The 24,177-nt window shown below is 38.8% G+C and overlaps 1 long non-coding RNA gene and 1 pseudogene across 4 annotated transcripts; one reads left to right on the top strand and one right to left on the bottom strand.

Annotated features, from left to right (window-relative positions):
- LOC114264280 (protein neprosin-like) overlaps positions 1 to 24,177 on the top strand; it is a 103,221-nt pseudogene that overhangs the window by 70,236 nt on the left and 8,808 nt on the right.
- On the bottom strand, positions 15,448 to 19,521 carry LOC145820460 (uncharacterized). 4 transcript variants are annotated; one of them, XR_014362044.1, is made up of 6 exons: positions 18,960 to 19,521; positions 18,668 to 18,799; positions 18,361 to 18,536; positions 16,871 to 17,010; positions 15,852 to 15,904; positions 15,448 to 15,748 (listed from the first exon to the last, which is right to left on the bottom strand). It is a non-coding gene; the product is annotated as an uncharacterized LOC145820460 (long non-coding RNA). The 4 variants fall into 4 exon arrangements; XR_014362046.1 differs by lacking the exon at positions 18,960 to 19,521 and having other exon boundaries at positions 16,871 to 17,021; positions 18,668 to 18,953; XR_014362043.1 differs by lacking the exon at positions 18,960 to 19,521 and having other exon boundaries at positions 18,668 to 18,953.

Raw genomic sequence — 24,177 nt, 5'->3', positions numbered from 1 at the left:
TGAAACGGTTCATCGCCACTCACCCTATGAGGTGCTTTCTAAAGCGCCGCTTTGGTTGTTTACGGCATTCCCTAAACATCATGCTTTTACAAGCTCCCTCTACCTTTTTAACCATAATATGTGTCCTTGGGTTCCAAGAAAGGCAAAGTATGCTCAAAATTTGATACAAGAGGCCTCTGCGGAAGTCCAGAATCCCGTTCTCCGTGCGTGGTGATCATCGCCCTTCAATGCACATAAGATATATACTTTTAACATATTGCAACTCCTCCGAGAGGTAAATCGGAAGTTGCGTTTGAGTCGTCTTTAGCATGCATTGCTTTTATCGTTGTATAGAATTTGCATTTTGAATTGTTGCATAGAATATGCATTTCCATGCTTGCATAAGGCATGTATTCTACTTCGAATATTGCCTCGTTGATTATCTTGCATTGAATATGCATTATTGACTATCTTGCATTGCACATGCATCGTTATCATTCGTTTCGCAGAAGATATGCTTTGCATTGCATTGTATCTATCAAGTTTCATTCTCATATATGCACGATATTGTACGAACAATTCATTTAGAGAAATTCTGGGTAAAACCATTCCTCTCCCATCTCGTTGGTGAAAGACATTTGGGTACGCCCGATGTCTACACCGGCATCTTGTTGGTTAGAAACACCCGGGTACGCTTGGTGTTTACATTGACATCCTGTTGAAAGCATGGGGATGTGCTCCAATGTTTGTGCCATCCTTCGGTGTTAGCACTATTGTCTTTCCCTCTCTCCCGTGTGATACGCTAAGAGGTGTACCTTTCCCTCTCTCGCGTGTGATACGCTGAGAGGTGTACACCTTTTCCTCTCTCGCGTGTGATACGCTGAGAGGTGTATACCTTTCCCTCTCTCGCGTGTGATACGCTGAGAGGTGTACCTGTCCCTCTCTCACGTGTGATACGCTGAGAGGTGTACCTTTCTCTCTCTCGCGTGTGATACGCTGAGAGGTGTACCTTTCCCTCTCTCGTGTGTGATACGCTAGGAGGTGTATACCTTTCCCTCTTTCGCGTCTGATATGCTGAGAGGTGTACCTTTCCCTCCCTCGCATGTGATACGCTGAGAGGAGTATACCTTTCTTTCTCTCGCGTGTGATACGCTGAGAGGTGCTTACCTTTCCCTCTCTCGCGTGTGATACGCTGAGAGGTGTATACATTTCCCTCTCTCGCATGTGATACGTTGAGAGGTGCTTACCTTTCCCTCTCTCGCGTGTGATACGCTGAGAGGTGTATACCTTTCCCTCTCTTGCGTGTGATACGCTGAGAGGTGCTTACCTTTCCCTCTCTCGTGTGTGATACGCTGAGAGGAGTGCCTTTCCCTCCTGCGTATGATGCGCCGGGAGGTGTTGTTTTTGAGGCTTTGCGTTCGCTCGATAGTCGTTTTAGGCCTTTCTCGCGTGACGCGTAGTTAAGCTCGCATAATTTTTTTACATCCTTTCTGTTGGAATGTGTGAGACTGCTGTAACTTGTTGGTTCACTTAAATTGTTGTATTTATTTTGCATAAATGCTTCATTACAGCTCTCTTTGCATAATCATAAGTTATGCTCTTGCATCGGGCAAATCATTTGCATTTTGCCCCTGCCTGCAGGCATATCTATTTGTTATCTTGCCTTTTTGTCTAAGTCTTCGGCCTTGTCAAAAATGGGTCATCTCTGGGCTTTGACATTCACTCTCGTCATTTCATGACTTCTGAGTTTTGTCAAAGTAGGGCAACTGTAGACACCCCATTTTTGACCGTCCTAAAGACTTGGACATCATCGTTTGAGTGCTCGATGATTGCGCTTGTTCGCGCTCGTTTGGAGTCCCCGAGGTTTTCGGCTACGCGCCTTGCTCCTGAGTCTCTGAGCTCTCTTGGTTTTGTGCTTGTTTTAAGCCAAACCTTGGTGCCCCCTTTTGCTTGGAGGGAGAAGTAGAGGTGTAGACCAGTTTTCTCCCCTGCCAGCCAGTTTTCCCCCTGTAGACCACTTGGGTAGTCGGTCGGCTAGGTTGAGTGGTCGGTCGACCACCTTATATGGTCGGCGGCCTTTCTGCACTTTTTGTAGATATTTTTGGTGCTAGCTGTGCCAGCTGTTAAGCACAGAGTACATCCTCCCTACACGTGTAGGGAGAGATTTGAACAAGCTTTGGCTTACATATTCCATACAAGGGGAGGTGTCTCCCCCTTCCAAAGGGTTCAGAAAATTTAGGGCAAATTCTCCCATTTCTCTCTCTAGAATCCTCTCTCTCTTTTCTTTTAGTGCTAGAAGGTGAGCTTTCTCCACACTTTTGCAAGGAGACTCCTAGCCAAACACCACCATCTTTGTTGCTGAGGTTCTTGGAGGGTGTATTTGAGTTCTAAAAGCTGGTTTTGGGCTCAAGAAGCTGCTGTTCTTATTATTTTTCAAGGGTGAGTCCTATTCCCCCTTTTAAGCTTTGTTTTGGTTGCATATTTGGCCACCTATGCATGCTATTTTAGGCTTAGCTTTCAACTGAAAAAAGTTCTGTTTTGAAGTGTTTAAAATGGTTGTTTAAGGCTTTGTTTAAGTTAGGGGTGGTTTACCCCCTTTGGTGGCTTGCTTTGCCTTGTTTTGTGCCATCTTTTAAGGCCTTTGAGACCATCTCTTTTTGGCCCTCTCACCACTGAAACTCAGAGGAATTTCAGTTGTGAAAAAGAGGTTTTGAGGTCCCAAATAGGTGGGGGTGGTCCCCCATCCTCTTCTCTTGTTTGCATGTGTTGATGGCCCTCCAAAAGAGCATGTGTTTCTACTTCTTAGTGGCTTTTTTTGGGCTCATTTTTGTGACTTTTTAGACTTGCCATAACTCTTTTTTTGGTTGCCTTGGTCACCGCCTGCATGCTTCTTGTACTTGTAGTGTAATCCTACTTGTAACCTTGCAAAGTAGCATGTCTTTGTGCTTTGAATTGGCTCCATTTCAGCATGTTTTTAGCCATTATTTACCATGTCATAACTCTGATTGGTGTTGGTTTGGTTGCCTCTTCCATGCTCCTTGCACTTGTAGTGCAATTTTGTTCACTAGCCTAATGTATTTGGTGTTTTAGCCTATTGATCTAGCATGTGTATGCTTTACTCTAGTACATTTTGGGCTTTGATTTAACATGCTTTAGGTCTGATTTGAGTGGTCTTGGTCATGCATGCTTGGCTTTGCATAGCTATAGTGCATTTGGCTTTGCTAGCCTTAAGCTTTGAGACCTCTAGCATGTCATATTTGAGCTTTTCTTTGGCACGGCATGGCAACATTTGGCATGTTATTTCAGACGATATACCTCTGCTATATTCTCGTATTTATCATCACTTTGTTGTGTTTGAGGGTTGAGCCTTATGCTTCACTTATGAGCCAATATGTATGCATGGTTGCCTAAGCTTTTGGGGCTACCATCTCAGCATATTTTTAGTGTTATTTTACCATGTTACAACTCTGATTTTTGTTGGGGAAGTCACCTCATGCTTGGTTTTGGTATGTGTAGTGTAATCTCACTCATTGGCCTTGCATGCATCATGCTTTATGCCTCCCATTCTAACATGTGTTAGCTCCACTCCATGTTTGTTTTGGCATTGTTTTGACCTTCCTTGGGACTATTTCGAGTCATCTTGGCCTTTTGGGGCTTGGTTGATATGGCTATGGTGCAAGTACCTTAGTCAGTCTTGAGTTTTGAGCACCCTACTATGCTATATTTGTGATGGTTACATGTTTGGGCATCGTTTAACATGTTATTTCAGAGCATGTACGTGTGTCATGTTCTCACTTCTTTCATTCCTTGAGAGCTTTTGAGAGTTGTGTCTTTGTGCATTATTAATGAGCCATCAAATGAGCATATTCTCCTTGTGTTATATGACTTGATCTTAACATATTTCAGCCGCTGTTTCGGCATGTTTGACCTCTGTCCAGGGTTGGTTTGACCATTTGAGATTGATAGTGCATGCCTCATGTGTAATATGTTTCATTAGCTTTGATGCCTTAGCTTTTAAACATGTCACGCATGCATTTCTTACATGATAGAGTCTTGCGCATGTCACTTTAGAATTGAAGGTTGATCATCTTGTTTGTGTTCCATGTGTTTGGATTGGACATTAATCCAAACACAAGGAATGTCGCATGTTTCATACTTAAAGTGATGAAACGTGTAACATTTCTTGGTCGCCGACCCTCTTGCTCAAGCATGATAGAGGTGGAGGCCTTTATGTGTTATTTGTGCATTCATTGACATTGACTTGTGCAAACTTGGCTTCTCGACCATTGTGCATTGTGATGCTTGGTTGGTGGCCTGAGAGTCAAGTACCGCACTCCCTTGAGCTTGAGAAATGATAGGGAGGGTGGTTGTGCACACATATCTTGCAAATACACTGCTATGCCCCTTGTTGTTCTCTGTTGTAGCAAAACTGGAGCTTGGCAAACTAACTGGTCGGCTGACCAGTAGGGGTGGTCGACCGGCCACTTTTTCTGGTCTATAACCAGTTTTTCTGGTCTACAACCCCCTTTTCTGGTCGGCAGCCCACCAGGAGGTCCCCATGTTGGAGCAGAAGCAATTTGGAAGTTAGTGCACTTTTCAGAGATCAAATCAAATGCAAACAGAGGCAATTCTAGGCATAGCAATGGATTTCTGAGCGAGGTGATCGAGCATGCATACACCCCTCGCCCCGATGACCTCTTTTAACTGCTTTAGTTGCTTTACTTAGTTAGCTAATTCGTCGATTTTGTACTTAATTAGTTAATGTGCTTAGTTAATTGATTTGTTTTGTAATAATTAGTTATCTAAGAATAGTTAATTAGTTTTGGTTTGTAATAATTAGTTTAATTAGCGTAGCTAGTTAGCTTATTATTTGGACCCTCCTTCGCGAGGGCAATGTTGTAATAAGTGTGCGTGTGTGTGTGCATGTCTTCCAACCCCACGTCTTTCTCCCTTTTATTTAACTGCTTTCGGTGGTTAGATTTGGGTGCGTTTTGATTAGCATACCTTATGCTTTGCATGCGTGCATCATTCATTCGTATTGCATGCATCGAGCTCGGCGCTTCATTCAAACTGCATCGTACTTCAATATCTATTTGAATACGTGTATCAAGTGTTGCATTCATATTCCATCTTAGATAGCTGAGCCTACATAGTTGCATTTTGCATGTGTTGCATTAGGCGCTATTGACATAGCTAGGATCATGCATTAATTACTAACTAGCTTCTATTTTGGCTTGGAGTACACTATAAGTGTTTATGCTTTAGCATCCTTGCATGTGTGTAAGTGACTGCCATGATAGCATGCTTAACTGCATGAATGTGAAGGCTTCATTGCTTGAATTGGAATAATTCATCGAAATGTGAGTTTTAAGCCCACTTAAAGTGGCAAATCATCATGTTTTAAGCCCACCTTGTTTAGTGGCAAATCCACGCTTTAGCCTACTTACGTGTAGCAATTCCAAACCATTTTCGAAAAACAAGCATGAGATGTTTTGTTCCAATTTGAGTGATTGAGTCTATACTTGTATGTTGTGCGCATCACATAGTAATTTAGCTAATAATCAAACAAGAACACATATGTTTTCAAAACAACATATCATGATTAGTAGAGGTCGATCCTTTGATCGGGCGAGCGAGGGTGCTCATTTCATGACCTTTCCCCCTCGTACCCAAGTTCCCAAGCCGAAACAACTTTGGTGATGACGAACACGTGGCCTTAGGCATGAGTCAGGGTTTCCTAAATTTTCCAAAACAAAATATTTAGGTGGCGACTCTGAAATCTGGCAAAGCAGTCCATGTTTGGCGCTCTTTGATTAAAATCGATTTTCCAAAATGATTTGCCAGATTTGGACTCTTTGGTGATTTATCAGTCTTACATTGCACTTTGTGAGATTAGATTCAGAACCGTGACAGGAGTCCGAACTGTAGTAGCTAGAACCCAAATACGCGCCCTCTCCGAAAGAGGGGGCGCGTAGAGGAAGTTCGGGCAGTCTACAGTACTGGTGGCCAAGGATGCAACAAGATGCACAGCAGTATGTTCAGAAGTGCGATAAATGTCAGAGGTTTGCTCTACGGATTCATCAGCCAGCCAAAACTCTTACTCTACTCACCAGCCCATGGTCCTTTGCCCAATGGGGTCTGGATATTGTTGGATCATAGGCACGAGGCACTGGGAACAGACGATTCTTCATCGTTACAACCGACTATTTCACTAAGTGGGTTGAATTTGAAGCACTGGCGAGTGTCAAAGAAGCGGACACAAAGCAGTTTGTCATGAGGAACGTCGTGGTTCGTTTCGACATCCTGCGGGTACTGATTGCAAACAATGGAACACAGTTTGACGGAAAGATCTTCAGAAAATTTTGTGCCGACCTCAGAATCGAATATCGAAACTCTTCTCTATGCTACCCAGAAAGTAACGGGCAGGCAAAAGCGTCGAACTAAACCATCATCAACGGAGTAAAGAAGTGGCTCGAGCATGCAAAAGGAAAGTGGGTTGAAAAGTTACCCTATGTGTTATGGGCTTACTGAACCACGACACGGCGCTCAATGGGGGAACACCTTACTTCCTAACTTATGGAATGGAGGCCATTATCCCACTTGAAGTTGGTTTCCCAACCCTCTGATCTGAGCTGTTTGAAAGCACAAGTAATGAGGAAGCTATTGCACAAGCACTGGATATGGCAGAAGGTCGAAGGAAAGCAGTACTGATCAGACTTGTAGCATATCAGTAACAGCTCATCAAGAATTTCAACCAAAAACTTTTCCCAAGGCAATTCACACCTGGAGAATTGGTTTTGAGGAAAGTTATAGATCACAAAAGGGTGCCTGGCGAAGGAAAACTTGGATCTAACTGGGAAGATCCATACAAAGTCACAGTAGTTGCTGGAAATAGAGCTTACTACCTAGAGGATCTCAAAGGCAGTGCCATACCTCAGCGCTGGAATGTAGCAAATCTCAAGAAATACTATCAATAGAATTATCCCTTAACTTCTCTATCAGAGTGTAAAGACGCTTATCTTTTAATCAATGCAATTGCCTCTCACTTCTCTCAAAATTTTTTTTTTTTTATGTCTGACCAGCTTCATTGCAAGAGATTTTCGGAATCAGCTTTGGTGTTCACCAAACGAACTTAGCTTTGGTGTTTACCAAACAGATTTAACTTTGGTATTTACCAAACAGAATTAACTTTGATGTTTATCAAACGGAATTAACTTTGATGTTTATCAAATGGATTTAGCTTTGGTATTTACCAATCGAAATTTGCTTTGATGTTTATCAAACGGAATTAGTTTTGATATTTATCAAACAAACTTAGCTTTGGTCTAACCCAACAGACTTAGTTTCAAAACGACTGAACGGAATTTAACTTTAGTTAGCACTCAAACATGCCAAGTGGAATTGCTTGGTGAAATTATGTTTGGCAACTAAATTGGACCTTAGCCAAGTGGAATTGTTTGGTGGAAACCGCACTAACATATTTTAAATAAACATCTCTGAGTCCACATAATTTCTTAAGTATTGTCACATCAACACTTCAGTACTGCTGCATACAAACTTGGCTAAATTCTATCAGGACCAAAGTTCCAACACTAGTCTTACTTAACTCTAGACTTAAGTAGTTTTGCCTAAAGAGCACAATCTTCAGTACCAATCTTACTGAGCTCCAGGTGGGGCCAAACAATTGTTTTTCAGAACCAACCTAGACTTAAGTAGGACCCTCTCCTTTCATTACAAAACGAAGCACAGTGGTACAACATATTCGTTAACCAGATCGAGCATCTATTCGGCCTGGAGGTCCCAACATTGCTCGGCCGAGGGCAAACAGTACAAATAACATTCAGACATAGAAGCGAGAAAGCATCAGATTGCAAAATCAAAAGGAAAATTCCATCATCTAACAAAGGCACAGCTGGCCTCACAAACAATAATAAAAAAGAAGAAAATTGTCTTGGCAAATATAAGGAGACAACTCGTCAGGAAAATCAAGCCCCAGTATAGTAGAAAAAAGAAAACAAAAGAGAGAGAAAAAGCAAAAACTTCAAATCATTCCAAAGACGACATCAACCTTTCATCAATAGGAGGAACTTCAAGAGCAGTATCCACAATCTTATCCAGGCCATCTTGGGGAGGAAAAGTAGAGGCAACTTCAACTTCTTGAGAAGTAGAAGCCCCTTATCCACATCTCCCACAGCTTCAGTTTCCAGGGTTCCACCCCTTTCAACGTTCATTTTCTCATTGACAACGTCGCTCTTTTGAGTAGTGGTTACAGAATCAGTTCCGAGGGAAGTCATAGCTAGAAGAATTGCAGGGGTAGCAACAGTCTTTGGACCCAAGGACCTTGAGGGAACAGGAACATCTCGAAATAAGGGAGACCCTTTAGGAACCTGAGCAGCGGCCAGAGCACTTGACCAACCCTTCAGAAAGAGCTTATCCCGCAACACCAGTACCTCTTCTTTGTAAGCAGCCCCAGTTTCATCCCAACCTTGCTACCAATACTTAGCCTCCAACGAAGAACGTTCAGCGGCCATCACTGCAATAATAGCCTCCAACTCTGCCACCTTCCCTTCAAGTTGGGCACGTACCCCAATGGCAGCTTCTTTAGACTTTTTAGCCAGGGAAATAACCTTGCTCAGACGGAACACCTCCCTCTCGGCAGTTCTGCATCCTTCTTTCTCGGCTTCCAAGCTCACTGTCAGTCTCTTAGCATTCATAGAGGCCTCCAGTATGGCCTTCTCCAGTTCCTCTGCTCTGGTGATTGACAGGTGCATCCTCTGAATACACTACAACATGTAGTAATGTATTAAAGGAAATAAAACAGTAGCATAACACCAAGCAAATCAAAAAAAAAAAAAAAAAGAAAAAAAAAAGAAAACAAAACAAAACAAAACAAACAAACACTTACAACAATCATCATTTGAAGGGTCCCCTTCAAAACTGGAATATCACGAGGCCCGTTATGATCAACCATGTCCACTGGCTTTAATAAGGTCTTGGTCAGGTCGAAAGCAAAGTCTCCGGAAGTAATAACTGAATCTGAAGTAGAAATGGGCCTGCCCTGATGCAACAATGGCAACTCCCACTTCTCAAACGACTCATCCTCAACAGGATCTTCAGAAGCGCCTCTAGCTACCGCCTCCCTCCTCCTCTTCTTTGCCCTTGTAACAACCGAAGCAGAGGGTTCGACACCGGTAGCATAAGTTCCAGAGGCTCCTATATCTAACTTCACATCCATGAGGCTCTTCATTTCGGCCTTCACCGAAGGAGTCCCTAAAACGTCAGAGGAGCCAAAAGCCTCCGCTTCCAAATCCACCAGTACTCCCCTTTTTTTACTCAGACCCACCCCCTGTGAAACTAGGCATAGGGGAGGGCATCCTCTCCGACGATAAACCTTGGCTTGGGCAGCGATTCGTAACCAGTGAGGTAAGCAACGTATCAGTCTTGGCGTCAGAATTCAAAAGAGATACAGCGAGCCTTGCTTTCTTCGAGATGGTGGAACGATAAGTTGCCTGGTAATCCAACAGCTCGAGCGCGGACCTCTTCTTGTACCTCAAAACAACCTTGATGGCCTCGGTATTCTCTCGGTTCGGCCTGTGCTGAAAACGAGAAGGCTCTGTAGAAAAGAAGAACAACATTCAAAACAAGGCAGAAAACACAAAAATACTAGAAGGATGGGCTCGAACCTAGGTAGCCATCCTTTTCGGACATCCGTTCAGATTGGAACTCAATCCAGCATGAAACTCCCAATTACCACTGACCAGTTACAAGATGGCAATCGACCGAACGAACACGGAGATAGTAAGTGTTGTGATCCTTGTTGTGTGAAAGGGTATAGCAACCCAAAATGTCCCAGATATCTAGATTTAAACCCAACCGCCTGTTAAGAGTGGAGATGCCATAGACTACTCGGAACAGATTAACAGACACCTGCATAGGGGTATGCTGAACTTGGTGCAAGAATCGGCGCACCAAAGGATCAAGAGAAAATTGGACCCCTTCTTCAACAATGGCCGCGACTGGGAAAGCAACAGTACTCCTAGTGCCCATGCACTTGGCATCAACCCTCGCTAGTGAAAGGGTCACATCATCAGGGATACTGTAGTCTTGGCGAAACATGGCCATAGCCTCAGGGATATCAACTAATGATCGAAACTTCCCCGTTAAACAGACGTAATAGGACAAAGACAAAACTTAGACTAGGCAGAAAATAGAACCAGATGCTGGAGACAATGACGCAAGGGCCAAAGAGGGCGATCAAGGCAAAAAAAGACATGAAAAGAAGAATCTCATGGGAACTTACAGAGATTGGAATAGCACTGACAAGCAGGCGACACTAAAACGAGAACGGCAGCGAAACGTCTGGACAGAGCACCAACGAGACGAACTTAGAGGAACGGAAAAGGGTTTTGAACTCTCTAAAAGTTTGAAAACAGATGAAGGGATTTGGATTGATAAATCCAAAGCATTTATTGCACCAGCCGGCGTGAAGGTACATAAATCACGACCATCAATATGGAATCGGCACACTATCTCTGTGCACTAGTACCACGTCGCCACGTGTCGCCATAAAAGGACACATGCAGGGGACGTGTTGTCACGACCCAAACCCGGCCCCATGGGTTTAGCACCGTAACCGGCCAGTAATCCGAGATTACCGAAGGCCTGCTTAACAGTAATATAGTAAAACAGAGTACAAGGCCTGGCGGAAGCCAATACAGTAAATAAACAATGTCCAATGAGCTGTGACAGTCTATATGCCAAAAAGACTTTCATACATATATACATAAACAGTACCGGACGGTATGTACAATATTTACATTCATTCAGAATGGGGACTCAATCCCTTATAGAGTAGTACAGTACAGTGCTATCAGTCTATACAGTTCACAAAACAGATACAGAGACAGAAGGGGGAAAATAAAAGACCCCTAAGCCATAGCATGGCAGGCTTGGAACCTCGCATTGAGGCACATAGGTTGGCTGGACAAAACTGGAGTTAACCCCTGCAGTCTGGTGCCTGGACACCTACATATATATATGAGCAGTGAGCTAAAGCCCAGTGAATAACACAATGCGTAAAGGGGTTAAGAATGAATGTCTTTACAGTAATGAAAACAGTTCATTAAATCAGGATTTCAGTCGTTCAGTCAGTACAGTCATATGTGGTACATCCATTAGTATAACAGTACAGTAAACAGTAGGTCTTAAAAGACCGACCAGTAAATGATGGCCTAAGTAATAGTAGTGGTTCCAACAAGGGAACCGACAGAGATCTCTGTAACAGTAACAGTAAGCAGTAGTTGCTAAGGATGCCACAATACAGTTCAGAATATAGGACATACATTTATTCAATTAACAGTAACAGTTCAGAAAGCAGTACAGTTCGATTGTTCAGAAAATAATCATTTTGAACATATCTTTAGACAGATGTTACTCACAGAGTTCTGGGCTACAGTAAGCTAGAGCGTCTCCTCAGAAAGCCAAACCTACACAGTTACGGATTAACACACACTAAGCTACACGGTTGGAAAAATAATAACTTAATCCCTAATTGCCTCGGTGTGTTTCTACATCTATATCCTCACTAAGATGCCTTAAACTAGGCCTAAGAATGCCTAGAATGGGATGAGGATGCAAAGATGTACTTTTAAAAGCATTTCCAGACTTTTTAGAAAACAGGGGTCACGCTCGAGCGTAGGTTGATCCGCTCGAGCGGACATGCAGACAAAGGTTTTCGCTCGAGCGTAGACTTACTCGCTCGAGCGTTCTGCAAAACAGTCAAAAGTGCTGGATAGGCGAAAATCACGCTTGATTGGGCGCTCGACACCCGCTCGAGCATGAGACACAATGTCCCGCTTGAGCGTTAATTATTCCGCTCGAGCGGACTTCAAAATAGAACAAAAAAGCTGGGAGCACGATTTCCGTGCGCGAGCGCCAGTCACCCCGCTCGAGCGTGAGTCCAAATTCTGGAAATTCCAGATTTGAACCTCAAGCTCAAAACCAAGTTTTAAACCAAAAATTTCGATCCTCTTGGGCCAATTTTCTAGAAAACACATCAAAACTCATAGTTTAACATGATTCAAAGCTCAATTTGTAAAATCAAAGCCCAAGGGTGTTTCAAACAAACTCAATTTGAAACCAATTTTCATGAATATGAAGAACATGAGAACATGCATGAATCTAACCAATTCAAAGCTTTAAATACAAGCTCAAATGAGTTAATTCTTACAAAAACATGATGGAAACATGGACTTAACATAACCATGAGCATGCATGTGACAATTCTCCATGGAAACGACTCAAATTCAACAATTCAAACATGCATGCATGAAATGAGCTCCAATTCAACATGCTAGGACTAGAACATGACTCAATTCATCAATTTAGACATGAACAATGCAAGAATCCACTTAACACAACAATGAGAGGTTGAATTCCTCACCTAGGGCTTCAATTACAAGTATAGAAGTCCAATTAGGCAATTCTCCTATGATCCCTTCAAGTCTTCCAAGCCAATTCTTTAGAACAATTCGACTCTCTCACTTCCTCTCTCTCTAGCTCGGTGGTGTGCTCAAAAGGAGCTGAGGAAATGTTTTGCAATGCAAGGCTAAGGCTTAAACAAAGTTTGGTGTAGTGGTCCACTAGGGGTTAGTTTGGTAAATAATGCAACTCTTGTAATTTAGCACTCTTTAATCTAATTTAATCATACCATAAGATCCTAATCAGTTTTCAGATAAATATGCCATAAAATCACGTAAATTATGATGATCATAAAACACTAATCGATTTCCGGTTTTGCCGCCGATAAGGCGTTCAATTAGCAGTTTAAACACGAAAATACGAACAGATCAAATAAACAATCAAACAGATAGATATACAATTGAACAGATATACTCAGTCAATTCAGTTTCAGTTTTAGTCAGTCAGTTCAGTAGTTTATTCAGTTCACTTATCAGTCATAATCAGTTCAGTTTAACAGTAATCAGTGGTTATCGGTAAACAGTAACGAGGGTTGTTACACGTGTGTCAAGTTTGAACTGTCACCAAGGCCGAACTAGGGTGGATCTAAAGCGACGCGACGCTAGGAGTACAGAGTAATAGCTCCCCCCAAGGGGAACCTTAGCGCGAGCTAGGGGGCAAATGAAGGGGCTAAATATGAAATGAGTCGGATCCAAACCTTAGGGAGGCCCAATCCATTAGACTCAAGGGATGGGAAGCAGGATAAGCAAGTGGGCCAGTCAGATCAGCCTAATTACTTCGTCAACAATCCACTCAAGTCCTTAAGTACTTGGGCCCAGCCTGTAGGGGAAAGGTCAGTCCAGTCACGATGCTGGGCTGGGCCAAGCCGCAGGACCTGACCCTTGGACCAAACCCAAAAGAGACCGGGCCCACACAAAGATATCATACTGGGCCGGCCCATCTCTACAAGCTATCTCATAGAGGGCCGAGCTAAGGCATGACGAGACCGAGCTAAAGGGACTTGTTAGAGAAATGTGGAAGTTGTGAATGCATGCACATGGAGGATACCACCTCAGCTGGTCCCCTCTCCCTAGAATCACAGAAACAGTTGATAGAAGGAATGTGATCTGTTACAAGTATGGTTATAATGAATGTATACACCCTTAGTCAGCTACCAGATGGTCCCCCACCTTGGGCAATGCTAGAAGGAAACTTGGCAGCACCAGAGCTCCATGAAACCATCTTAGGCAACAAGCAAAGAGTTCTATATAAATTACACTGAGTTCACATTGAAAGTAAGTGATCTAAGCTTAACCACATTCACTAAAACATAACTCTCTACACCTACAGAGGGGCTCTCATCTTCTCCGATTACTTACACCTACACCGGAGGGGTTATCCGGCCAACCCTGGCTGGGCAGCTCTAACGGAGCTTATTGTTGCAGGATCTCAATTCCTGAATAGTCTAGTCAAGTGCGGGGCTCCGATCCACGATCATCTAGTGTGATAATCAGTATGCACAATCCCCAAGGTTCATTTATTTCAAAACCCAAGTTGCCATTTGGATCGCGACAAAGGGTTTCTTTTATGAGTGACATTTTACGTGAAAAACTTGAGTTCCCAAAGTTGGGTAATCTTATGTTGTATTTTCAAATTGTTTTTTGACAATATAAAATTAAGATTCGCTTGAATCTGCCTTAAAATGTGTTGGCTATTTCTAGAGGGCAAGATTTGAACTGAGCCTTTTCTATTTCAAAGTGGAATTATTTAATTATTAAATAAAATTTATTTCAAAAACATTTTGAAGGACCAAGCCTAAGAAAGACATTTGGAACTTAAAAACCTTAGGAAGGGGATTCTATTTATACCTAAAAAAATAATTACGTACTTCTAATTTCTAAGTACTCTGTTTAATTATTTAAAATTTTATTTTACTCTCATTATATTCTATTATTTTTCAAATAACTCTCAAGGTAAACTCAAATAATAAATAATAAACAAACTAAAAAAACTAAATTATTTCAAAAACTTTTCAATGTAGAAAATAACTCTCAAATGCAAAAAAAAAAAAAAAAAAAAAACCAAACTTATAAGCACATAAACATTATAAATACAGAAAAAAACAAACTTTTACATAAGCATTATAAACCTTTTCAATACTGAAAAAAAATAAAAACTTTTACATTATAAATTATTCATAAGAATGCTCGTGGAAAAATTTAAAACCAAACTTATAGGCACATAAGTATCAGGCACTAACAAGAAAGAATAGTTCTCAAACAAAATGCTATTTAAATGACAGAATAAGAACAACTTTAATAATATGTTATTACTAATCTAGCTACTGAGCTCTTTAATTTTTTGTTAAAAAACAATATAGAAAATAATTGATGGTATGGTACTCTACAAAAATTGTCACTACAAAAAAATTGACTTTTTGCGACGGTAAAATACCGTCGCTAATACTCCTAATGCCGTCGCTAATACTTTTTGCGACGGCAAGAGGGGGGTCGCAACTGCAGGGGTTGCAAAAGAGTTTTTGCGACGGTAAGTGCCGTCGCTAATGTTTTGCGACGGCATTTTTTGCCTTTTTGCGACGGCACCGTGCAGTCGCTAATAACGTTTGAAATTCCTTGACTTTTTTGCGACGGCCCTATTTTACCGTCGCTAAAAATGTTATTTGAGACGGCAAAAAATACCGTCGCCAATAGTCTTTTTTTAAAAAAAAAAACACTACTTTTTGCGACGGTATGGGCCGTCGCAAAAAATATAAAAAATATGAAATTTTCTATTTTTTGCGACAATGTAATGCCGTCGCAAAAAATATTAAAAAACAATAAAATTTCTATTTTAAATAATAAAATTTCTATTTTTTGCGACAGTATAATGTCGTCGCAAAAAGTAAGTAAAACCTGTAACAAAATTAATAAAAATATTAAAATTTTCTATTTTTTCCGACGGTTAAGAGCTGATTATTTACATTCTATTCACAAAAACATCATAACAGAAAATAAAAATAAAAATTTAAATTGATCAAACCATCAAATTCAATATTTTACAAAGAACAATTAAACTGTACATGTTCATAAAAGCATATTTAAATTATAAAATTCACCCAAATCCTAAAAAAAAAATAATAATAAAATAAAATCTAAAATTCACCAATCAGCACATTGGATATTTAAATGCTCTTACAAAAATTAAAAAATTTCCAACAAGATCTCAATTTTGAGCCTATTTCAAAAATCAAGCTCCAAATTCCTTACTTCTAGAATCAGATCTTCCCCTCGGCAAAATTTATCCTTTTGACCTACAAATAAATAGATAACAGTTGCAAATTATAATCTTTTGGAAAAACCAACTATTTAAACACCAGTAATGAAGACAATGAAGACTGTGGAAAGAACACTTACGTTGTCATCAGGAACAACTGCATATCTCTCAATTGGAGAAACCAAAGCTTTCCCTGCTCACAAAAAATAATAATAATAATAATGGAATTCAATGTAGTCCAAAATAGTGTAATAAACTCTTATTGTAATATACCTGGGGAATTTTTTCATGTCTGATGGGAGTGGGAAGGGTTGGACTTAAAGGGTTCCTACCTGTCTTGGCTTGTAGAATACACAAATTTATTTTGTAGGAACTCACATGCAGAGGGTCCATCATAAAGAATTGTGAGAAGAATACTAATATGTGATTACAATTAACTCTATATATGGTAGTTAATCAAGTGTAACGAAAAAAAATAAAGGGATTTGCGTTATATTTCTTACTAGCAACTTATTGACCATAGATTGATGGTTGGTTAAACTTGATCTCAGATTAAGCTACTGTTATGGAGGTGTAATTCATTTATGAATTGAGTTAGATTCTGTTTAGGTATTTATCAACCTTATTAGTCTAGGGGTCAAACATCCACCTTGGAATGTTACGACATTGCTCAAAATTTAAATGTGTAGTATAGATTTAAACCTTAGTATTATATTATTAAATAGGCTACACCCAGGATTAATCTAATTCAAATTTTGCATATTTTTCTACACATTTTTTGTAAGTTTGTAGTATTATTGTCTCGTGAATGCCAATAAGAAAGGTAATCTACCCGAATTGGATGTCTAGTTTGAGCACCTCATGCTCGCCACGTCAATATTTTTTAAAAGGTAATAGTTCAAATTTTATCTACCTATTTCCAAACCCAATTTTAGATCCAACAAAAAATTTTCAACCCAATATTTGATGGGTTAATAAGTCAACAAAACCTAAAACTTTGATTTACAAAAAAATATAACGTAGGTGGCATAATGTGTTGGGCTGAACTGTTATACCCGGAATGTGGACTAGAGAGAAATAAATTATATGGTGCAAGTCTTTGACAATTTGAAGTAAAAAAATAGTAGTAACAAATCAATGAATTAATAGAGAGACTCACAGAATCTGGTGAGAATTCCAGAGGATAGAATAGGAGTGAAAGTCCTCAGTGGGATCAAACCAAAGCTGGTGCCTCATCTCTCGGTTTCCAGTTCCATTCTTGTAAACGTTGGTCTGAATGAGGTACGGCTGCCCTGTGAACTTATTAAATGCTACCATAATCAATTGTCAATTAAAATCAAATATAAAGTGATTAAATTCATAAAATCACTGACAATTGGGGATATAGCATTTCAATGCTTTCTTCAACAGCATATGTATTACATACATATATATATATATATATACACATACAGACCACTATATTCATATGATCCATGATCCATAAAATCTGTTACAGTGCTAGTGCTACACATGTATATATTATATATAATGCGTCTAAAAAATCTGCAATCTTCTTCAACATTGGCGTTTGGTTGAAGAAGTTGAAGGGGAGAGTCGAGATCCGAAGTTGATTGAAGCCATTGTTGGAGAGAAGAGGGAGAGGGGAGACAGAGATTATGGTTTGATTAGGGTTTGATTTAGAAAATAATATATATATATATACATAGGTAGTTTGCTCATTTTATAAGGCATTGTTCTTATGGACATAATAAATTAATGCCTGGACTTTGGATAAATCAAATTCAAAATTGAATTTTTCAACTGAACCCTTTTTTTAATGACTTCCTAAATGCATTAACTAAAAAATCCAAAAGGCAAGTATTACCAAAATTATTTTGTTTATTCACTTGCAAATGCAAGTGATATTATTATTTTTTAAAGTTAAAACAATTAATCAACTCATTTAACAAACAAAAAAAAATGGAACTTGAACTTCGGTCAGGTAATCCTTAAATCACACACAATATGTAGTGATTTAAATTGCATATATATACATCGTGTATACTAACCGTTAATATATGTTAAGAGAGCACAAATTAACAAAATCTTAAACCGCAAAGTCAGAACTTCTATTTCATATTCATATCTCAGCCTTCAATGTTTGTTGAAACCTTCTACATTATTAAAATCAATGAGTTGACTTTCAATAGTTTGTAAATTGTATATATATATATATAAACTGAAGACATGTATGTAAAGATTATAAGCACTTTCCAACATCAATCAGTTGGTGTTTTTCTCTGTGCAGAAAGAGGGTGTCAATGAATCCCCAGCAGTTCCTCCTTGTATGCCTCTCTCTCTTCTTGCCATTTTTTACACATCTCTCTCTTGCCGATGTTGGCACTGCTGCCAGCTATGCCCCACCATACATACGTAAGTACCCACTCCACAATTACAATCAATCATTTACAAATCATAACCAATTCTTTCCACAATCAAACCCTCTGTCTTTTAAAAAGATGTAAACGGAAATGGATTACATAACTCAACACAATTGTCTCACATGAATGTGGACTAGAGAGAAATAAATTATATGGTGCAAGTCTTTGACAATTTGAAGTTAAAAAAATAGTAGTAACAAATCAATGAATTAATAGAGAGACTCACAGAATCTGGTGAGAATTCCAGAGGATAGAATAGGAGTGAAAGTCCTCAGTGGGATCAAACCAAAGCTGGTGCCTCATAATAAGCTGTCACAACACCAGCAGAGTCACCTCCCACCAACTTGAGCTTCATGCTGAACCACCCAAATCTGTATCTCTGCTTTGTTTGAAACCCACAACCTATTCAAATATTTCCATATTCAATCTCATGTTTTCATAAACAAATTCTTCAATGCATAAAGTAAAACATTACATATACATGGCACGGGAGGTCAATGTAATATAAAAATTTAAAGCTTCAGCTTACTTACAGGGATTTTGCAAACAACACCGAGCATGATCCTACAGCACCAGATACAATGGCATAGGAAAAAGGAAGTAGCATTTGCCAGTAGGGCTTATCCACAACTTGTCCCCAACGTTATCCACAACTCCTCTAAATCCTATTCAAAAACAGACCAAAAACAAAAACAACTACGGATATATGTGTGTAACCAAGATAAGAACAACCCACAAACAAACAAATATCTTACAAACCCAAAACCAACAGCAAACAAATACAGAGTTACATAACATAAACAAAGAAAAAGATGAAACTTTTACCGCAGATCTTGATGGGGGCTTCGAGCTCTGAGAGATTGGGTTGTTGGAGGAAGATTTCTCTCGAAACGGTGCAAAGCTGACGGATCTCAGCCTCGGAGAGCTGGACCTGGACCTGGCGTACACTCCTCGCCTGCCGAAACTCCAAAAGCCGATTAATGATGTCATCAAGAACGGCAGGGTCCATCCCCTGCCCATTTTGCGCCATCAAACCTCTCTCTCTCCCTCCCTCCCTCCCTCCCTCTTCAATTAATTCTTAGGGTTTCACAGGAAAAAAAAACCCTAGATTCCCAAACACAACGAGAAACAAGGGGTGGAAGATTGAACGACGAGAGGTGGATCGGAGGCAGAAATTAGGGTTTGAAGAGGATGAATAAGAGAGAGAGAGAGAGAGAGAGAGAGAGAGAGAGAGGGGCCGGGGAGGAGACGAGATCGATGATCTTTTCTCTCTCTCTCTCTCTCTCTTCTTTGCCTGGTTGCCCCATCAAAGACTGAACAGATTGGGGATTTTGGGTTTTTGGGGGGAGAGGGAATGGAAAACAACAAACAGATTAGGGATTTTGGGTTTTTGGGAGGGGGGAGCGGGAATGGAAGGGGGGGGGTTAGGGATTTTGGGTTTTTGGGAGGGGGGAGCGGGAATGGAAAGGGGGGTGGGCGGCGGCGGCCATGGAAATTTTTTTGGATTTTTTTTATTTTTATTTTTATTGCAAATAAATATTTAAATAATAAAATGATGGAAATTTTTTTGGATTTTTTTTATTTTTATTTTTATTGCAAATAAATATTTAAATAATAAAATGATTTTTTTTTTTGCAATAAAATTTTTTTTTTATAGTTAATGAATTTTTATTTTTATTTTTTCATTTAGTAAGGTTGAAAATTTATTTGTTTCATATTTATTTCAATGAATAAAAAATTTTTTTTTTTTTTATTTGGTAGAAGTAGGGATAATATTTTCTATTAAAATAAAGTTAATTTTTTGTGGTCAATGTGGCATTTGCAGTGGTAGTAGTGGTAATAATGGAATGGCATTTGCAGTAGTGGTGAATGTGGTAGAGAAGATGGGTGGTGAGAGAGAGATGAGTGAGAGACAGATAGAGAAGAGAGATAGAGAGAGAGAGAGAGAGAGACAGAGACAGAGACAGACAGAGACAAAGTGATGAGCGAGAGAGAAAAACAAAGTGGTCGCTAAAAGTGCATTTTCTTGTAGTGGAGAGCTCGGTAAATAGAGAAGAGATGAGGGAGAGAGTGAGCAAGGTGAACACAATGGGGAAGAGAGACAAGTAGATAGACAGACACATAGAGAGAGAGAAGAGCGAGAGACAGACAAACAGACACAGAGAGAGAAAGAGAGAGAGAGAGACAAGAGTGATGAGTGAGAGAGAGAAGAGAGGTAATATTTTGTGGTAGAGAAGAGGAACTGACAGTAGTGGTGAAGGTGGTGGATAAGAGATGATGGTAGCGGTGGTGGTGGTGACGAAGGAGATTAGTGGTGAAGTTGTGGTAGTAGTAGAGTAGATGGAGTAGCAGGGGTGAAAGAGAGGTAATGGCAGTAGTAGTAGTGGCAATAGTGGTAGTGGTGGTAGTTGAGTGATGGCGATGGTAGTAGTAATGGTAGTCGTAGAGGTGAAATGGCGACCGTGGTAATAGTGGTGGTAGTGAATTGGCATTTGCAGTAGTGGTAAAGGTGGTAGAAGAGATGAGTGGTGAGAGAGAGAGATGAGTGAGAGGCACAGAGAGAGAGAGAGAAAAGAGATGAGAGAAGAGATAGATGAATGAGAGACACACAGAGAGAGAGAGAGAGAGACAAATAGACAGACAGAGAGAGAAGAGTGATGAATGAGAGAGAGAAAAAAATAGAGAGAAAAAGATGAAAAAATGGGTGAAAAGATATAGACAAAGAGAGAAACAGAGAGAGAGAAAAAAAAAGAGCGAAAAGAGATAAACGAGAGAGACACAGAAAGAGATGAGTGAGAAAGCGAGAGAGAAAAAAAGAAGAGAGACAGAGAGAGAAGATAGATGAAAGAGATAGAGAGAAGAGAGATGGACGAGAGATACAGAGAAAAAGAGAGACAGACAGACAGAAAAAAAATAAAGAGTGAGAGAGAGAGAAAGAGAAGAGAGACAGAGACACAGAGAGAAAGAGAGAAACAGACAGACAGAGAAGAGTGATGAGTGAGAGAGAGACAGAGAAGAGAGACAGAGACACATAGAGAAAAGGAGAGACAGACAGACAGAGAAGAGTGATGAGTAAGAGAGGGAAAGAGAAGAGAGACAGAGACAGAGAGATAGGAAGATGAAAAAATGGGTGAAAAGAGAAATGTTCAAAAGAGTAAGACGACGTCGTTTATAGTGGATCGATAAATCGAGAAGGAGCTCGATAAATAGAGAAGATGGGAGTAAGAGAGTGAGCAAGGCGAACATAGTGAGGGAGAAATAGACAAATAGACAAATAGAGAGAGAGAGAGAAGAGTGATGAGTGAGAGAGAGACAGGGAGAGAGAGACAGACAGAAAAAGAGATAGAGAGAAAAAGAGAAAGAGAGAGATAGAGATATAGGGAAAGATAGAAAAAGAGAGAGAAACAAGAGATGAGCGAGAGATAGACAAAAAGAGAGAGAAATAGAGCGAAAAGAGATGAGCGAGAGAGAGACACAGAAAAAGAGAGAGACAGAGAGAGAAGAGAAATGGGCGAAAGAGATAAAAAGATAAGAAAGAGAGAGAAAATAAATGAGAAAGATAGAGAGAAGAGAGATGAACGAGAGAGACAGAGAGAGAAAACAAACAAGAGAGATAGAGAGAAGAGAGATAGGCGAGAGACACAGAAAGAAAATGAGAGAGAGAAACAGACAGATAGAGAAAGAAGAGTGATGAGTGAAAGAGATAAAGAGAAGAGAGAGATAGAGACAGAGAGACATAAAGATGAAAAAATGAATGAAAAGAGAAACGTTACATCAAAAGAGTAAGAATACATTGCTTTTTTAAAAAAAATTTGCGACAGAAAAAAGTACTAGAATTTATTCAAACCATTTTGTGACTGTATATATATGAAGTTGTCTCAAAACCACAATCACTATGCTAGGTTAGAGTTTTCCAAAAACTCTTTTGAAAAAATTATACTTTCTTGTTTTCCGTGTTATATTATTTTTACTGAATTTTTTAATATTTTAAGTATTTTTTTTTAATTTTTAGACACACCTAACATAAATACACTTAAAAATTAAAAAAATTGTAAAAAAAATCTTTTAAAAATTCACTAAATACAAAAAATACAATAATTCAATACATTTTTTTTGGTATTTTTATGTATTTATTAATTTTTAAAAATATTTTTTCATAATTTTTTTTTTAGATACATCTAAGTAAGGTGCATTTAAAAAAAATATTTAAAATTTTAAAAATATTCACTAAAAAATAAAAAAAAACACGAAAGTCACTTTTTGCGACGGCAGAAAATGCCGTCTCAAAAAGGCAGAGTATTTGCGACTGCACCATTTGCCGTCTCAAAAAAGCAGAGCATTTGCGACGGCACAATTTGCCGTCTCAAAAAAACAGAGTATTTGCGACAACAGAAAATACCATCGCAAATGCTCTCATTTTTTGAGACGGCAAATTGTGCCGTCGCAAATGCTATGCTTTTTTGAGACGGCAAATGGTGCCGTCGCAAATACTCTGCCTTTTTGAGACGGCATTTTCTGCCGTCGCAAAAAGTGACTTTTTGAGACGGCAAGTGCGCCGTCGCAAATAGTCCCGTCTCATATACCCACTTTTCTTGTAGTGTGTGAAACCCCTTTATATGAATACTTATTTCATTTATGATGGGTTATTTCAAAAAACTATTTTGATTATTACTCTCATCTATTATTTGATTTTGTTCAAACTTTCTTTTAGGGTTTAGAGTTTCAAAATAATAAAAAATAATAATATTGATGATGATGGTGAGTTTTGGTAGGGTGGATTGGAGTTTTGGAGGGAGGATGAAGAAGAAGAAGAAGAACAACAACAAGAAATAACTTTGATCTCTGGGGAAGAAGATACAGATATTTGAATAGAAATAACTGATTATGATGTACTATAAGAAATTTTTTATTTTATTTTAAGATTTAATATGTGTTGTCCTTATTAATAAATTTATATTATGATATAATAAGAATTAAAATTTATGAATTTAAATTGGACGAGACATATTTTGAGTTCAAACAGAATCACCCTTAGAAATGGCGAAGAAAACACAAAACGGCACTCACCCAATTGGAAGTAGCTGGACCAGCCAACCCTCCATTTTCGCAGGCATGGAGATAATCGAAATGGCACTCTGGAAGAACCAGGCCAGCTCCATTTTTTTGTTTTGCTACGCAGCGGCCTACTTTTATTTATTTATTTTTGGGTGAATTACACTAACGGTCCCTATAGTTAGAGGCTTGTGTCATTTTGGTCCTTAACTTTTTAATTGTGACATATTTGACTCTGAATTTTGAATATTGTTTCAAATAAGGACAATTAAAGATATTATTGAATTTTTCAAGGGTAAAATCGTCAATTTGATAAAATATAAATATATTTTGACAAAAATAAATGTCAAAATATTATTTTTAAATTTTTAAAAATTATTTCTACCTACTAAAGATAAAATTATATAAAATTGATAAATATTTTAGACATTTATTTATTTTTTATTAATTTTTTTTAATCAATTTTACATAATTTTTTTTTGGTAGGTAGAAATAATTTTTAAAATTTTTAAAATATTTTTTTGACATTTATTTTTATCAAATTAGTTTATATTTTATCAAATTGACAATTTTGCCCTTGAAACTATGCAATGGTAAATTCAATTATCCTTATTTGGAACAAGATTCAAAATTCACGGTCAAATGTATCACAATTGAAAAGTCGGAAACTAAAATGTCACAAGTCCCAAACTATAGAGAGTGTCAGTCTAATTTGCCCTTTATTTTATTGTGTGGAAGTGAAATCATAAGGCTATTTAACTTAAACCAGCATCAAATTTTAAGCCTCCAAACTATATCTCTATATTTAGTGGCGGAGTCAAAAAAAAATTAAATTAAAGGGAATATTTATTAATTACAATACTGAAATTTTTTATAAAAATATTTGACATAAATTTTTACGATTAACTTCAAAAAAAAAAAAAAAAATATATATATATATATATAATATTATTTGTAACTAATGTATCATGGACAATATAAAAAAAAAAGT

Source organism: Camellia sinensis, chromosome 2, assembly GCF_055761805.1.
Source record: "Camellia sinensis isolate YWXY chromosome 2, ASM5576180v1, whole genome shotgun sequence".
Lineage (NCBI taxonomy): Eukaryota > Viridiplantae > Streptophyta > Magnoliopsida > Ericales > Theaceae > Camellia > Camellia sinensis.
This window is presented reverse-complemented; position numbering and strand designations above follow the sequence as displayed.